Source organism: Schistocerca serialis, chromosome 4, assembly GCF_023864345.2.
Source record: "Schistocerca serialis cubense isolate TAMUIC-IGC-003099 chromosome 4, iqSchSeri2.2, whole genome shotgun sequence".
In the NCBI taxonomy this organism is placed as follows: Eukaryota; Metazoa; Arthropoda; class Insecta; order Orthoptera; family Acrididae; genus Schistocerca; species Schistocerca serialis.
The window spans coordinates 297,583,586-297,598,667 of NC_064641.1; positions in this window are offsets into that span (position 1 = coordinate 297,583,586).

A 15,082-nucleotide genomic window follows, 5' to 3' on the forward strand; every position below is an offset into this window, starting at 1 on the left:
ACTGGTACATGTACTCCACTGTCAGAGGTATCAAAATGATTTTCGCTGGTAACTTTCGACTTGGTCGTTTCTGGACCACAGTCCATTACCTCATATTGATTCCCTTCTCCATCATCCCTGAAAGCTTGTAATATCATCACGTTATCTCGTTGTACATGACGTAGCACCAGGAGACAGTTACCCCAGGAGTAAGACACTCATAGATAGTAGGGCTGGAGAGGCAACGTGATGAAATTTAAGAGTAACTGTTGAAGGCTTAGATGAACTTCATCCAAACTTGATTTAAAGGTGACGTCTATCTGGAAAAATGTTTACAAAATTGTGAAAAAACTTAATTAATATCGAATCCGTAAGTTTTCGGGTTTTTGGGCTGATTAGTGGGAATTTTTACGACATTCCTTCGCTAGTTGTTAGGTGGCGGTAGAGAAAAGTACCATGTAAAGCATCATGTACTTTCAGTCGAACTCGGTATACAGAACTTGCTACATAGACAATAAATACTATGGATCAATGGAATAGTCAAGGGAATGGGCCTGGGATAGAGAAGCATATCTATGGAACGCCTGGAGAAATTTCAACTAAACTAAATACACATCCAGTTTTAAACACCGCTGTTTTTTCAGCAATCGTTTGAGATTTCCAAACATACGAATTATACAGCCAACCGGATGCATATATCTGTTCGGTACATTGACCTAGGTTTCGACACCTGCTAAGGGTGTCTTCATCAGAATGAAATATTGAGACACCCTATAAAATAATACATTGAAAATTAAGTGTGACAAAAAAAACACATAAACCAAGATGACAATAGTCAAGGCGTATAGAGGTTACTTACGTAAAATCACAATGCGAGAAAGCAATGGTCGGAATTTCAGTAGCTATGCTCAAGTCAAAAATAAAATAACTTTCCAGCTTTGGACGTATGCCTAGCTATGAACAACATCAGACTGACCGGCCCAGTGGCTTACATTGCTGTCATAAAAATAACACAAGTTGCGCCGTCTATCGGACGCGGATAGTGACACATTATAACAGAAATAATTGGAAAAACGATCGTTAATTATAAAAACAAATTAAGAAAGAAGAGAGCTTAATGTATTTTTGAAAATACACAGTAGTCAAATTACAGAAATTACTATTACGTAAAGGACAGCATAATACAGAAAATTTATACAAACAGCTGTACAATCCAAAAAATATCTAAATGAAGGTAATTGTAGTAGTATATATGTAAGATATCTGAAGAAAATGATGTTGTTCTTAGAAAGAAGCTTGAAAATCTCCAGCTCTTCGTGCACGTCGAGCCTATGACCTTTCTTTTCTCTATGTAAAATGTAAATTTCTTCAACACCTTTCGGTTTGTGACCGGAAATTAACAGAATATTAGCAGAAGTGGAATTATAGACATTAGTTCCTCTTTTTCCCAATAATGTTCTTTGTACCTGACACTGAAAGATGTTCCAGTTTCTCCCATATAATAAACGGGCCAAGTATCACAAGTTATTTTATACGCTCCTGAATTGTGTATAGGAGCAACTGTGAACTTGAGATCGTGAATAAGATTTTTTTGCAGTTTATTGTTAGTGGAAAACGTACCATTGCATACGTATTCTGTGCGGTTCTAGGCGCTCCAGTCCGGAGCCGCGCTGCTGCTACGGTCGCAGGTTCGAATCCTGCTTCGGGCATGGGTGTGTGTTATAAAGGCACATTTGCATGCCGTGCGTGAGTTTCCTCGGAAACGCGAAATCTTAATTAAATAATTAATCTCTGACAAATAAATAAAGCCTATGGCACAGAACTGCAGCGCTATGTCGCTGATAAAACCAAATACAATTACGTCACTCTTATGTTTGATTAAGAAGAGAGGTCTTGTACAACAACTGGTGCGGGAAGCACGTATATTTTATTGACTGGCACACCGCCATATTTGATGTTATATAAGAACACTGCGAGTTGCAATCTTACTAGGCACTCGATTCTGTAAAGAATTTATATTTAACAAAGTAAGTAGAATTATTTAACTGTAGGCTTATTCGTTGAATATATCTGATTTAACTAACTGCGTAAACTTTTTATGTTTAGTAGACAGTCACCTCTGTACGACGTATTGACATGGCTGGCAAATTATTCTAATATTTAGATTTAGATTTGAGTCCGCACCTACCGCAGCAGTCTCTGGAAACGATTTAAATACGAAGTCCGATTATTTGAGTCTTATTTCACGGTCAACTACGAATAACATTACATTTACGAAAAAGCCATTGTCAAGCGTCTGATACCAAATAATTAAACGTCCACGTTCCAGATAAGCAAATATTAATTACATCCAATCACTATTATACAATAATTAATATTTTATTTTATTTTATTTATTTTTTATTGGCGACTGCGTGTCGGACTTGTTATTTTGTCACTTGTTACATTGTTCTCTTTGTTTCATGTGAAAAATCAACTTTCTGGACCTGGACGTGAATGTATGAGAAATAACAAAAATCTGAAGATATTTTCCAATTCTAAAATTTTGCGGGAAGACGCAATGAAGCTTCCAGCAAAATAAGGTAAGACGCAGCATCTTTGCATTGGCAGGCTTGACAAGGCACATAATTCAGTGTATTAGCTCTTCAGTAGATTCTGTAGTATTTCTTTCGCGCGTAGCAGTTTTCAGTGATAAATTTCATTCTCAGTGCATTTCCTTAAACAATAACTTCTGCAACAATACCAATACACGAGTGTACAATATGGCCGACTTCTGTACGATACGTTGTAACATGGCCAGCAGCCATTAAGAATAATCCGATATTCAGTTTACATTTTTAAATTAACAAATAGCCATTGTTGCTACGAGCGATTCATGTTCAACTGCATTTTATTTTAAAACCAGTGTCAAACTTTATTTTCTTGAAGCATACCATACGTGTGGCATGGTCATAACTAGAAAACAATACGCAAAGATGGAACAGCAAAGACATACTATTCAGACGCATTCCGACTCGGACGAGAGACAAATGTTAGAAAATGACTTTACGACAGCAACCGGTAGTGACGATTCATCAAATATTGACGCAAGTGTTAACGGAAATTTTGACAATAGGCCGTCCACCACAAAAATTTCAAAGTCTCAGTCAGAGCCCATGTTAATACATGACCTTGCAAACAGTAAACATTGCCAACATGTTACAAATGCTAAAGAAACAAAACGCAGAAAATATGGCAACCTTAAGGATGCAGAACGCGGAAAACCTGACAACCTTACAGACACAAAATGAACAGTTAAAGACACAAAATGACGAAATTAAATCTGACCTCATAGCAATCAAGGCATGTAATGACATTTTATGTAAACGTGTGGAACTTATAGACGCCACATTGACCAAACAGATGACTGAATTCAATACGAAATTTTCCAAGCTTAATACGAGACAAGAAAAGACTACAAATGACGTGGCACTTTTACAGACACAAGTAAAAAGCCTTAATGTCACGTGTGAAGCTCTTACTGAACAAATTCATACATATCCTTCAATACATGACAACCTTGAAAAACGAATTACTGACGTGTAGAATAAATTTGGCGATGTTCAACAACAACTGACTGACCAATTACAATCTGATGCCAGAGCTCATTTTCAAAATATTAATAAAGAATTTCATGATTGGGTAGAGAGTAAAGACAATCATTTTGATAGATGCATACGTGAAAATTTACCAACAATTGTGCACGACTCCGTAGCGGAATACATCACTAAAAACAAACAGCTGATTAGGGACGCAGTACAATCCGTCACTGCACCAATGACACAATCCACGGGTCAACCACATACTGAATGTAACGAAAATATCAGTCAAAATGTACAGTTCAGAAACCAATATACATACGAGTATGACGCACACATACCGCACACAACAAACACACAAGAACAAAACACACCACGACAACAACACATACCACGTCGTGCAAACACAAACACAAGCTGTTATCATGCTAAACCACAGCAACATTATTGTAATTACTCGCCATCTGAACATTACAGTAATTACAGTGGAACAAATCCATATCATAATGCAAAGGAAGAAGAAAGCTTAATAAAACACAGGCAATTTCAGACTTTTATCCCAGAAAAACGAACCATTCATCCGGTGATTTTTTTTAAATCTTTTAGTAGCGCATTTCCACGCACTTGGAGTGACCGGAAAAAGATTTCATATATTGTCGGTTACATCCAAGGTGATGCAGCTGTCTGGGCATACAGTCAAGATGACGTATATACCACGTACAGTGAGTTTGAGTGTGCCTTTCTGAACAAATTCTGGTCGTAATCCGTCCAGGAGCGACTCAGAAGACAAATTTTAGAAACTGAAACTTTTAACAGTAAAAATGGTAACTTATGCAGATATTTTGAAAAATACTTGAACATGGTACATTTTTTGGACGAACCAGTCGCAACACGTGATATACTCCGTGCGTTGAAGGCCAAATTGCCTTTCAACATTAAAGAAAAACTTTTACATATTCCGGATGACGATCCAGATTATTTTTTAACGGCTTTGGATTCGGTTGACATGTTACTAGAAGATCAGCGTTTCGCGCGGCAAAACAGCAACCACAATGTTTATACTAGTGGTATGCAAAACATGCAGGCTTGCCAACTCAATTCTGGCGCGCCCACAGTTGGATACGCGGTACAGCAGAAACAGCAAACTCACATGCCGTCTCAATACGGAAATCAAAATCAACGCGCGTATTCCAATACAAACAACAGTTACAACAGTAATAACACTTCATGCGGCAATCCATACAAAAGGCACCGCGGTAATAACAACAACGGTAACAACGGATACAAATGTAACAACAAAAACACAAACAGAAATAGAAATAATAATAACTACGAGCCAAGACAGCATCAAGGCTGGACTCGTAGCGATCAATACTTTCATTCAAACACTGCTTTACCACAGCAGCCACCAGGACAAAATTGGAGCATACCTACGACCGACAGGTAAGTTATAATGCGCAACAGCAACAACAACCGCAAAAGTTTGGACATCACAACAGGCAATATCCGAATGTGAATATAATAGAAATGACACCTGATACACAACCTCAATCTGTGTCAGTACCTAATACAAATGCTAATCCAACAAACTAGAAACAGTCACTTCTATGCCCCGGGTCGTGACTGAAGAATTCTTGGGGGGCGACTTCAATGTTAATCAGTTATTTGACACCACTATTGAACAACAAAATATTGATTTACCTAATAATTCTAAACAAAAACTACCTGTTTTATTTATAAGATATAACCACAATGAGAATATATCAAATGAACTTTTGCAAGACAGTACACAATGTCGTTCAAACACAAATGAAATTTTTTTAGCCTCTACTAATGGTGTAGTAGGTGGGATTCCAACTACTATTATCTTAGATACAGGTGCAGCTGTGAGCGTTTTGTCTTTTAAGTTCTATAAAAAGATGTGTGAATTGGAGCCTGTGCCTGAGTTTCCCGCCCAAAACTGTAAAATAACTACTGCTATAGGTAATAAGTCATGTAGGGTTAAGAAGCAAGTTTTTGTAAACATTAAAATAGGTAATGGAACCGTACAATGGCCATTTCTGGTTGTACAAAACCTTGTGACAAATTGCATATTAGGATTAGATATTATGAGCAAGAAGGACTGCATTATAGACTTCTCCAAAGGTAAATGTATTTTAAATGATAAAGGCAGTGTAATTATTATTGATTTGGACAGGTGAACTCTAAAGCATGACAAACACTGTACAGGGTACAAGGTTCAGTTAGTACTTGACAATGACATTCAAGACATGCAAACACACTCATCTGACACAGAGCTAATGTACTTGAAAACATTGCTTGATCATAAGATAAATGAAGCTACAGCACTCAGTGTACATGAACGTATAAAACTACAGGAAGTGTTATCCAAATATTTACAAGTTTTTACCAAACGATTAGGTGTTATCAGACGTATGTGTACAAGATTGAAGTTAAGCCTCACAAGATCTTCTACCACAAGACATATAACGTACCGTTATCTCAACGACCTGCTGTGTGGCAAGAATTAAAACAAATGTTAGACTGGAAGGTCATTGAACCATCCGCCTCACCTTACTGTAGTTCTCTACTTGTTGTCAAAAAATCAAATGGTAGCATTAGGCTAGTGTTAGACGCACGAGCAACTAATGAAATAATTTTACCGGTTCACACAAAACCCGAAAATTTAGAAGAGCAATTACAAAAATTTCTAGATGCAAAATATTTTTCCACAATAGATCTCGCTAATTCATTTTGGCAAGTAGGTATCACTCCTGATTCTCGGAAATATACTGCATTTATGTTCGGGGGGCGAACCTATCAGTTTTGTGTTCTACCCTTCGGATTGAATGTCAGTTCTGGGGTATTCATCACAGCCCTGGATACCGTGCTTGGCGATGATTTAGTTGAGACAGTCACACACTATGTAGATGATATACTGATAGCTACACAGTCTTAGAATGAACACGTTGACACACTTCAAAGAATTTTAGAAAAATTTGCACAAGCTGGAGTCACAGCCAATCTTAGAAAATCAAAATTTGGTTGCAGTGAGATAAAATATTTAGGACATATCATTAATTCACAGGGCATACGTCCTGATCCCAGTAAATTAGATGCTATCAGAAACTTTCCTAGCCCTCGAACAAAAAAGCAGTTAAAATCATTCCTTGGGCTATGTTCATTTTTCAGACGTTTTTTACCACAACCGCTTTTGAACAGTAAACATCTGCTAAATCTACTCAGAAAGAATGAAGTTTGGATCTGGTCGGAACAGTGCCAGAATGACTTTAATAAATTAAACATGCTTTAGTGAATGCAAACATATTGAACCATCCAGATTTCAATTTAGATTTTTGTATGACTTGTGACGCTTCACGTACTGGCTTGGGCTGTTGCTTATTTCAAGTTGTTAAGAATAAAGAAAAGGAACAGATAAGAATTATTGGGTTTGCAAGTCGTACTCTAACTGAATGTGAGCGTACATACTCCACTACTGAGTTTGAAACACTTTCCATAGTCTGGGCATTCAAGAAATTCAATTATTATTTATTTGGAAGACATACAGTAATTTATACCAATCACCAGGCCCTGACATTTTTGTTAACTTGTAAACTTGTACATCCTAGATTATCACGATGGGCAGTTACTCTTCAGAACTACTCTTTTGAAATTAAGTACATAAAAGGTAAGGACAACACCATTGCCGACGCTTTTTCTAGACTTCCACAAGGTATGAATGAAACCAATAGTGACTTAGAAAATATAAGTGACTACAGGATTCTCCTAATGCAAGACGAGCAGTATCACCAATATTGTATTGATATGTGCAGAAACATGGCTAAATTACAAAAATCTGATCATCATTGGTATAAGATAATAACATTACTGATAGAAAAACACAATCATCCTTTGACTAAGTATTACAAGTTACACAATGATGTGTTATTTTATCGCCGACATCCAAATGCTACTAACTGGTGTGTATGCATTCCCAAAGAGTCTGAACGTAATTTGATTTGGCACACACACTTAGTTTGGGGTCATTAAGGGACGAAAAGGTGTTTGGCATAGCTCAGCACATACTGTTATTTTAGCAAAATGAGAAGAAAAATTTACAGGCAACTGAAAACATGTGTCATATGTCAAAAATCAAAACCTAAGAATTTATCCACAAAAACAGATTTACATTCTATTTTATCGAGTAAACCCCTGGAAATTCTGTGTACTGACATCAGTGGATCGCATCCAGCAAGCTCTGGAGGCGTCAAATATATCTTAGCTTTTTACGATATATTTTCTAAACATGTAAAACTTTATGCTTTAAAATCCGCCACTGCAAATGGTATAATACGAAGATTCTCAAGTGATTACCTGATGCACGTGGGAAAACCTAAAGCAATTCTGTCAGATAATGCAGCATACTACTCTGGGTACAAATGGAGAAATTTCTTGAAGGACAATAACATTAAAAGTATATTTATTTCAAGGTTTAGTCCACAATGTAACGCGACTGAGAGACTTTTCCGAGAACTAAACCGATTCATGAGGACCTATATTTCATCAAAACATACTAATTGGGTGTCCTACCTAAGTCTTCTCGAAGACGTACACAATAACTTAAATATTTACAATACAAATTACACACCTAACGAGATCATGTTCAATTGCAAACAGAACGATCAATTGATAGAACCATTACCTAAGTTGTCAGACAAGGAAATCACACCTGAACAGAAAATAAAAGAAGTATTGACTACACTGACACATCACGCACAGATACGAAACAAACATCACACAAATATAATAAAAAGAAAACAAAAATTCAAGGTAGGAATGCTTGTACTACTTCGTACTCATCATAAATCAGTAGCACTCAAACGACGCAATGCTAAGTGGCGTCTGCTATATGAAGGACCTTATATAATTGTTAACATACCGCATCCTGGTGCGTATCTGTTACAACATCCTAGAACTAACAAAATTATTGGGCTATACGCACACCGAGATCTTAGAGCATTTCATACTAAATAATGTCAAAGTCATACCCATGAAAACATTGCTAAGCAACTCGAGAAACTCTGTTTGCTACAACACAGATAATAAGTAGTATAGAAATTTCCATTTCAGCGGTTCCAGTGACGCAGTTGAAGACAGAAGAACTTTTCTTTCAACGCCGCGGCACCACCGAGAAGACTGAATATTAAAGTAAAATTTATGATTACGTAGCAGTGAATGATATATTAATTTTTCACGGAACATTTGTGACTGTAGGTACCACTGACTTGGTATGACACCTGACGAACTGACAGACGTCATCTGTGAAGCGATCTTTTACTTCGAGAAATAGATTAGACGCGCATCTCTCAGCAAGAAAAGCATCTACCAGTAACCAAGGCCACACAGACACTATACACACACGCACAAAACGCGAGGAATCTAACAGCTTTCCGTCTCTTATTATTTTCAATATTTATTGAGTAGTGAAAACGCCTGGTCTTGCCTACTGATGTAATGAATGTTGTGTCTAACCTATCTTAATTTCAGATGACATCACAAAAAACATCGATAAAATCCCAGCAAAACCGTTAAAGAGGACGTAAATATCTGCAATTCATGTAATCAAATGTGATACAATGTAATAATTTATAGCTATGTAATGATCATGTAAACATGTTTATGTGTAACTGTATTACGTTTATGCTAAGAAAATATGTGACGTGTATATGTATGATTACTTATGTTTTTTTTTTAAACTGATGTATAATGTAACTGTTACTATGTGAAAATTTGAACGATAACAAGTGCCAAAATGTGAAAAATTAAAAAAAAAATTGCGTAGTGAACCACTGTTCACGGACATTAACGTACATTACTAAGTCTGCAACTACGCAGAAACCTATGTGAAAGAAACTGTTAACGCCATTCATCATGCATCGTACCTTTGTAAACGCGATGAACGATTTTTTTGATAAGTAACTACGAACATTTAGGTGAGCTATATTCAGCAAAAAAAAAACTGAAAATGTGAAGTGCGTAATTGGTGCATCGTCTAGTGACATTACTACAGTACCTAATTTCAAGATGTTAACCGGATTAAATGGTCACAACGTGCCTGTCCAGAAAACAACACGACGAGTGGAAGAATTTTGGTTGGAACTTCAGGGAATGGAATGTTCTCGAAATGTGACGGACACACTTACCTGGACTGTCCAAGGACCGACGCCAGCTATGTGCCGTCCGAGGCTCTGCAACCAAGCTTCCACGGAATATCGAAAACGAACTGCATATGGACCAATTACTCGACGGGTCACGTCTGATCTGTAATTAAATTCAGAGTGACAAAATATCGATGATAAAATTCACTGATGAAATTGCTATCCTCAATGAAGGTGAGGATGAATTGCAAGATTTGTTGAATGGAGTGAACATAATAATGTGTACAGAACATGCATTCTGAGTAACTTAATGATCTCGAAATAGGTGAAGATAAGAAATCCTTCAACCATGCAAGCAAAATAAACCACGATGGACGAAGCAAGGAGGATATAAAAAAACAGACGAACACAAACAAAGAGGCCATTACTGGCTAAGAGAAGTCCACTGGTATCTAACATAGGCCTTAATTTGATGGAGAAATTTCTGAGAATGTACGTTGGTAGCACAGCGCCATATGGTACTGAATCATGAACTGTAGGAAAACTGGAACAGAACAGAACAGAAGCACTTAAGATGATGTGCTACAAAAGAATGTAGAAAATTATTTGGACAGATAAGGTAAGGAATAAGGACATTCTCCACAGAACCGGAGAGGAAAGGAATATATGGACAACACTAATGAGAATAATGGACAAGATGGGAGGATGTTAAGACCTCAGGGAATACTTTCCCTCGTGCTAGTCGAAATTAAGAGATGAAATCATGGTTGTCAGCATCAAACTGCCCCCTTTCTTTGCTCATCTCCTCCTCCCCCTCTCTCTGTCCATCGCCTCAACATGGAATTTTTTTATGGGAGGTCTGCAGCGGGGTGCATTCAGCCTCGTGATGCCAAATGAAGAACTACTTGCGTGAGAAGTAGTAGCTCCTAGCTCAAGAAAGCCGACAACAGCCGGGAGAAGGATGTACAATAGGCCCCCAAGCCTTCCGTATCCTATCCAATGACGCTAATGGCAGAGGATGACATGGCGATCGGTCGGTTCCCATTGATTCTTCAGGGCCATAACGCGGAGTTCAGAAGCAGATAAATTAGTAATTGAGATTAGTAGTAGATTTCGATTCATTCTTAGGATGTTGGGAAAATGCAGACGGGCTGCAAAGGACACTCTATACAAAACGCTGGTGCGTTCCATCCTAGAAAATTACTAACGCCTGTTGGACCTGTATCAGATAGGTCTAACAGAGTGTATCGAATGTATTACAAAGAAGAGCTTGTTTAATGTAGGGGAAAGCATCACGGAACTGCTGTAAATCTTGGACTGGATGACATCTGATGTGATTCCACGAAAGACTACTTAAATATTCAAGATTTCGGAGTCGATGTTTAGTGAAGAATATCCTGCAGTCCTGTACGCGTGTCTCATGTAGGGACCACGATGACACTATTGGACTCATTACAGCAGGCGAAGAAACAGCATCAGTGATTCTTCCCACACTCCATACACAGTTGGAACGGATGTAAAGAGAAGAACACTCTTTCACACACTTCTTAGAGGTTTCTAGAGTGTAGATGCAATGTAGATGTAGACTGAAGTTATAGAAATGGCTGAGACACGTCTCTATCACCTAAGCAAAGATTATATGTACGTTAATGTCATAACATATTACCAGACTATGGCAGGATAGCTAAGTGGCTATGTGTCTGAGACCAAACGCAAAGCTGTGGGGTTTATTCTTCAGATAGCCCTAGGATTTTTCCCAACATTTAATTACTTCGTTCACCTCCGGAAGTGATTTATCTGAGAAAAATGCTGAGTTTCACCGTGGTTCGGAGTCCAAGTTAAACTGTAGGTCGTGCTGTAACTGGCTTGTAATACATTTCAGAGATTGGAAGGAGGCACAGGCGTATCTCCTCCAACAGGGTATGGATAACACTGCTATGTTCAACCCAAAGGTCAGCCTGAGCACAGCGTTACTGCTCAACAATGTGGAAGAGTTGATTTCCGGCGTTTCCCGCTTACTTATTAATCTGCATTATAATTAGATAGGGCCACGAATGAAATATATTCGGGTGCAGTTAGTTTCCAAATATTATCCATGTCATTCCCTTCAAGTCCTCCACCAAATCCCTAGAAGTACTAATAAAAAACTAAACTTCTTCCGAACAGGCCATTGAGGCCCAAAGGTACTGACCGACCGCCGTGTCATCATCAACCCATAGCTGTCACTGGATGCGGATATGGAGGGGCATGTGGTCAGCACACCGCTCTAACCGGAGCTGCTACTTCTCAATCAAGTAGCTCCTCAGTTTGCCTCACAAGGACTGAGTGCACCCTGCTTGCCAACAGCGCTCGGCAGACCGGATGGTCACCCATCCAAGTACTAGCCCAGCCCAACAGCGCTTAAATTCGGTGATCTGACAGGAATCGGTGTTACCAATGCGGCAAGGTCATTGGCAGAAGTACTAATGATGTCTTAAATAAATAGTATTTTTTCCAATTAGAATATCATAAACATATGAACGTTGGCTGAAACTGGTTTTGGCGTTACAGAGTTATGCTTACATGTCTGCTCTCCCATGTTTTGAATGACTTGCAGCTTCCTTCTTATGTAGTGGAACACGTCTGTATTTCCAAATACAGTAATTATACAGCCAACTGGATGCAAATAACTGTTTGGTATCAGATCAAGACTCGAACTCGTGACCGTTGCCTTTCGCGGGCAAGTGCTCTACCGACTGAGCTACCCAAGCACGACTCGCAACCCGTTCTCACAAATTCGATTCCGCCAGTACCTCGTCTCCTACCTTCCAAACTTCACAGAAGCTCTTCTGCGAAACTGCGAGACTAGCAAGACTAGCACTCACGGAAAAAAGGATATATCGGGCGCGGACAGTGTCATGTGCCCATTTGTAACGTTGTAACAGAAATAACTGGAAAAAGCAGGCGGTGCAACTTATTTTGTTTTCGTGGCAGCACGGGGCCGATAAGTGTCATATTTTCCCTCGCAAGACATACATGACAAAGGCTGGAACGTGTTTTATTTCATTTTTGACTTGAGCATAGCTGTTCTATAAATTCTGACAATTGCTTTCCCGCAGTGTAATTTTAAGTAAGTAACCTTTGTACGGCACGACATTTGTCATGTTGGTTAATGTGTTTTTGTCATACTTAATTTTCTATGTATTATTTTATAGGGCTTTTCAAAATTTCATTCTAATGAAGACGTCCTTAGTAGGTGTCGAAACCTAGGTCATTGAATCCACAGGCCCCAAAATTGCGTTCCCTGTTTAAAATACATAAAAGTCACCATGCGATACGTCCAGTTGTGGACAGTATGAACAGTGCATATCAAGAGTTAGCGAGGTTTCTTCACGATAAAATAAAAAAAGCCTTTGTTTTTCGAAATAATTATTCTGTCGTCGATAGTCAAAATCTAGTACGTAAAATAAAAGATCTGAAGTGTGATAACGATACTAAATTGTTATCATTAGATATTACGAACCTTTATAGTAACTTGCCAACGACCTTGCCGCAGTGGTAACACAGGTTCCCGTCAGATCACCGAAGTTAAGCGCTGTCGGGTTGGGCTAGCACTTGGTTGGGTGACCATCCGATCTGCCGAGCACTGATGGCATGCAGGGTTCACTCAGCTCTAATAAGGCAAACTGAGGAGCTACTTGATTGAGAAGTAGCGGCTGCGGTCTCGCAAACTGCCGTACGGCCTGGAGAGTGGTGTATTGACCACATGGCCCTCCATATCCGAATCCAGTGACGCCTGTGGCTGAGGATGATACGCCGGCAGGGCGGTACCGTTGAGACTTCCAAGGTCAGTGCGGACGGAGTTTGTACTAACGTACCTGTTCAAACAACGATTGACATTGTTGAAAAAACCTACGTACTTTTAAAAAAATATTTCTGACGAGCTAATCACTGACCGAATTCGTTTGCTAAGAATAGTAGTGAAATACAACTATTGTGTTTTCAGTGGCAAACTATACCATCAGCCTGACGGCCTGGCAATGGATAATAACGGCCTGGCAGTGGATAATCCACTGGCAGGCATCTTGACTGATATTTTCATCAATTCACTGGAAGAGTGCTGCTGATCTGGGTATTTTGTCATATGCTCGGCATTTAGAGGATATTTTGATAGTATGCAGTGGTTCTCAGGAAGGAATTCAGCGTTTGTTTGTAATTTTCAATAGTCTTCACGAAAAAAATCGGCTACACTTGTGAATTAGAAAATAACGATCGTCAGCTTAATTACATGGATCTCAGTACTGCTATTGACAATGACAGACTTTCTTTCGGTATTTTTCGAAAAGCAACTAATATATATGTAATTGTACCCGCTAGTTCCGTGCATCCTTATTACCATAAAAAATCATTTTTCCATTCAGCTTTTCATCCAGCAATTTCTGTGCCTTTTGTCGCCTGACAACCTCAATGAAGTGATGAATATAATAAAAACTATTGCAGTTAATAGCGGCTATGATCCCTCGACAGTTGACAAGATCTTCAGAGTTAAAACTGACGCTAAAGTGGCCACTTTAGCATGAGTGCTGTTTCTGACAGTAACAAGTACAAAAACGTTTTCTTGATTCCATTCCTACGCCCCATTTCTTATAAAAGTTGTCGTTTTATTAAAAATACGTATGCAAAAAAATGGTTCAAATGGCTCTGAGCACTATGGGACTCAACTGCTGTGGTCATTAGTCCCCTAGAACTTAGAACTACTTAAACCTAACTAACCTAAGGACATCACACTATAAAATAAATAAAATAAAATAAAATATTAATTATAATTATGTATGATAGTGATTGGATGTAATTAATATTTGCTTATCTGGAACGTGGACGTTTAATTATTTGGTATCAGACGCTTGACAATGGCTTTTTCGTAAATGTAATGTTATTCGTAGTTGACCGTGAAATAAGACTCAAATAATCGGACTTCGTATTTAAATCGTTTCCAGAGACTGCTGCGGTAGGTGCGGACTCAAATCTAAATCTCAATATTAGAATAATTTGCCAGCCATGTCAATACGTCGTACAGAGGTGACTGTCTACTAAACATAAAAAGTTTACACAGTTAGTTAAATCAGATATATTCAACGAATAAGCCTACAGTTAAATAATTCTACTTACTTTCATAAATATAAATTCTTTACAGAATCGAGTGCCTAGTAAGATTGCAACTCGCAGTGTTCTTATATAACATCAAATATGGCGGTGTGCCAGTCAATAAAATATACGTGCTTCCCGCACCAGTTGTTGTACAAGACCTCTCTTCTTAATCAAACATAAGAGTGACGTAATTGTATTTGGTTTTATCAGCGACATAGCGCTGCAGTTCTGTGCCATAGG